The sequence below is a fragment of the Blastomyces dermatitidis genome (genome assembly GCF_000003525.1).
Source record: "Blastomyces dermatitidis ER-3 genomic scaffold supercont1.3, whole genome shotgun sequence".
Lineage (NCBI taxonomy): Eukaryota > Fungi > Ascomycota > Eurotiomycetes > Onygenales > Ajellomycetaceae > Blastomyces > Blastomyces dermatitidis.
In genome coordinates this window covers 5337827-5342203 of record NW_025544776.1, presented here as the reverse complement: position 1 = coordinate 5342203, position 4377 = coordinate 5337827, and positions in this window count along the sequence as shown.

Here is a 4377-nt window from a genome sequence, read left to right as displayed (position 1 = left end):
ATGCATTGAATCTATTTCCAACACCACACCATCTGAAAAATGTCAAAAACAAAGAAAATCTCAAAACTCAAGATCTGCAAGAAATTTCAGAGCTGCAAGCTGCTCTTGCAATAATGCTGTACATGCCTCTGATTTCTCTATTGCTCTGTGTATAACATTAATATCATTTATTGCAAGATTGACTGGAATGTCAATATAGAAATGCATATATGTATGTGTAGAGAAATTGAAGAAGAGCACGGAACCTGCAGAACCAGAAGTCAGAGCAGAAAGAGCAGAGATAGAAGAAATCAAAGAGAGAGACACAGAACTGAATAAATAACATTGAGAGTTACTCAGTGCTGAATACTTATAATCTGATATATACATAATCTTCTCTGCAGAGAAGAGAGAGAAAGCAATGAAAAAGCTTAAGAGTGAAAGAGAGTAGTCTCAGTAACATTATTATCTTTGATTAGAATAATCTCTGACACTGAAGCAACTAAGAATCATTATTAGTATATGAAAATTACAAAATCAGAGATGAGAATAGTTACTGAATGAACATCTGTTAATCTTAGAGTTGTATGTATAATTACAACATGTATGAGACTTCTCAGAAAGAGAGAGAGAGACATGAGAGAATGCAGAAAATAGAATACAGTGTGTGAATAACTCATTCTCATAATAATATCTCAGATAAGATGTACAAGTCTCATATCTGTAAATATAAAAGAGTACAACATCTGTGTTCTCATTTCTGAAAACACAGATATCTTTTATCTGCATTATAAAGTTAGATAACAGATATCAGAGAATAGACTGATATAAATCTATTATTCTGAAGAAATTTATCAGAGTGAATATTTCTATAATATTAAACTTTACAGTTATAAAAAGCTTCTTAATATCTGTGAATATCACAACTTCATACACAGTAAAACTTATAATGATTTTTTCTAAGAATAGAAAAATCAGTGTTAGAAAGAAAAGATGAAAAAGAAAAAGACTTATAATTTTAATACTGTTGAAGAGAAGAATGATTCTCTGATATAAATAAATAATTATCTTATTATGAATATTTAAAATGAATGTAATAATCAATGTCTGTGACTGAGCTTCAGATAGTTATGTTATATACAGTCTTTATACAATAAATTATTCTGAGAGTTAGTAAGAAGAGTAAGAGTGTATATACTGAAAAATGTGATTCATTAAGTCTACACAATATCTTCTTGAAACAGAGAGAGCTGATAATGAAAGCAGAGATGATAAAATCAGAAGTAGCAGAAGTGAGAGTCACAGAAACAGAGATAGCAGAAGCAGAAGAATCAGACATAGAAGTGAATATAGAAGATTGAAAGCAAGCAGCAGAGAAAGAAACAGAGAGAGTAGAAGAAGATGTAAAAGACTTAGTTATATATAACATGGATAATTTCTTCATTATTACATTCTTTAAGTTCTTGATCAATGATTCAACATTGAGTTCACTATCATTGATAAATGCAGATCTGTCAATATGTGAAGATTCTATATAAATAAAAACAAACATATCAGCATCTGCATTCATGCAAAATTATGTCAGAAAACATGATCAGAAACTCACTGAGAAGAAAAACAGTTAAGAGTGTATAAGAAGATGAAGAAGATATGTCATTCATGATAATATATTCTGACAATTGTTAGAAGATAAACAAGTTCTGATCATGTTTCACAACATGTTACACTTACTGCTAATGAACTGCCTGGTATGAGCACTATTAAACTGGCCGCTGAGACTATGAATTTCACATTTGATTTCATTTAGTCTGGTCTCATACATTTCTTGGCGTGAATCCCGCTAAGACTGGCTATTAAAAAAACATGCAAAGTGACTATATATCAGATTTTAAAATGAAATCATGACTTGAAAAAAATGAGAAAGTGATCTCATTTGATTTCATTTAGTTTCATTCTTGGCATAAAGTTACTATTTTTAGACATTTTAAGGTTTTTTTTAGACTATTTTTAATTTTTTAAAAAGTAACACTTTTTGATAATACTCAAATGAGATTTAAAGTCATTTAAAGCAATAAAAATAATTTAAATTGAGAAGTGAAAATCATGATCTCATTTGAAAAATGTGATAAGAGTAGACAGTAAGTCTCACTGAGACAGTATGAAACTACTATCTAATATTAAAACTGTGTAATGAGATCAGTTAAATTGATAATGAGACTATCAAAAAATCTGATTCTGATCTCAGATATGGTCACACGGTCAGTCTAAGCACTATGATAATGCTTATTATGAGAACAGAGAGTCATTACCAGAAACATGTATAATGTGATAGATGAACAGATAGAAAGAGTTGAATAGAAGAAGAAGTAGAAATCTTGAATAATGATGATATTCAATGATAATGAAGAAGATGATTGAAGAATGAGAAAAGTTAGTGAATAAGTGATGTAATATAGTGAAAGTTTCTTTGTGAGAGTATACACAGAATGCTAGCTGAATTAGAGATAGGTCACACAATTGTGAAATGCTAGTAGCAAGCTAATCCGCATGAAGCTAGGGCATATGACATGATCATATGAGCATGACTGAATCTGGTGAGAAAGAATGTGATTCAGAAGAATGTACGACTGTCGGACAATAACGCGGCCGCTTCCGAACTAGCTTACAAGTGTAAAGGGGGGCCATAGCAGCCACTAATTAATTTAGTATACGATATTACAATATATAAGAAGCCGGCGTACGCCTGTAATCGTACACTGGCTTAAGCAACCTTTGAATCACACAATCACTGATAGAAGTTAGTAAATCTTATGAAGCTTTGTACACTCTTTATAGTATGTGAAGCTTCTTATTCAAGAATGATGAAGATCTTCTCAGAATTAATTCAGATTTTCTTATCAGCTTCTATGATATAATCTAGATATTTTGTACTCTTGACTTTAAAATCACACTTATTAATATCTATTGAAAGTTCTGCTTCTTGTAATCATTGTAATACTTTTTACACATACTCTTGATATTCTTTTCTGAATTCATCAGTGAAGATGAGAATGTTATTGAGATAAGTAGATACAAACTCATTGAGAAAATCTCAGAGTGCTCAGTTAATATACTTCTGAAATATACTGAGAATGTTAGTCAGTCTGAAGAATGTGACTACTTATTTAAAGAGATTATAACAGGTTTGAAATGCTGTAAGTCATTCATCTTCTTCAGTGATACAAATCTTATGAAATGTGATAATAATATCTAACTTTATAAATTATTAAGCTTATCTGATACATGCTAGAGTTTCATTGATAAGAGATAAGAAATAACAGTCTTTCTTTATCAATCTGTTCAGATCTCAATAGTTTATACAGAATTAAAGTTCTTTATCTGATTTCTTTGTAAAGAGAATAGAAGCTGCAGTGAAATAGTTACTAATATATATAAATTTCTTATTCAACAGATCATTGAGTATCTTCTAAAGAAGAAGAAGTTCATCTTGAGATATATTATAAAGAAGACTCTATGATGATTCAGAATTCTTATTATTCTTCTTTTCTAACTTAATACTATAATTCACTTCTGAGTCTTGTAATAGAGGTAAGTTTGTAATATTATCTTATTGAAAGATATCTAGATATTTATGATATTATTGAGAGAGTTTTATATGAGAATCTATTATTATAGTATAAGATAACTTCTCTAGAGCTTTCTTGATATTGATCAGACTGATGAAGTAGATTGTCACATGATTCTGCTATAAGCAACTTCTTTTTTAAAGCATTTCATAAGTATTGATAGAGATCTGTGTTAAGTTCATAGTCTTGTGAACATTGTCTCTGTGAATTCTATTATTATTATAGAATATTAAACATCTGTTTCAAGCATTCAATAAGATGTCTTGATCAGATAGTCAGACAAGTTCTAACAGAAGATTATATTCAAGATTATCAACTTCATATGCATAGACATCTTTATATTAATTTTCTTCAATATCTATGTTTAGTTTTATCATGTAACAGATGCAAACATCTTTCAGATTATTAAATTCTGTAAGAAGTTGAGATTTTAATAAGAGAATACACTGAAGATTATGACATCTTACAACTAAAGATTTAATCATTGCATAGTAATATAGACTGCTATCTATCATAGCTTTCATATTATATATGTTATTCATCACAGTAGATACAAGAATTGCATTCATTACTATTTTCTCTTCAAATTATTGTCATTTGACCTCTTCAAGCTTCTGTTTACAAGTTTGAATAGAAGCTAGTCTTTTTTCTGTTTCACTGAGATATTCTTATAGTTATCTTCTGACTCATCTGAATCTTTTTTCAATATAATATGATTGACGTGAACTGTCAGTGTTGATCTTTCTATTGAATAAGAAGATACATAGACTGA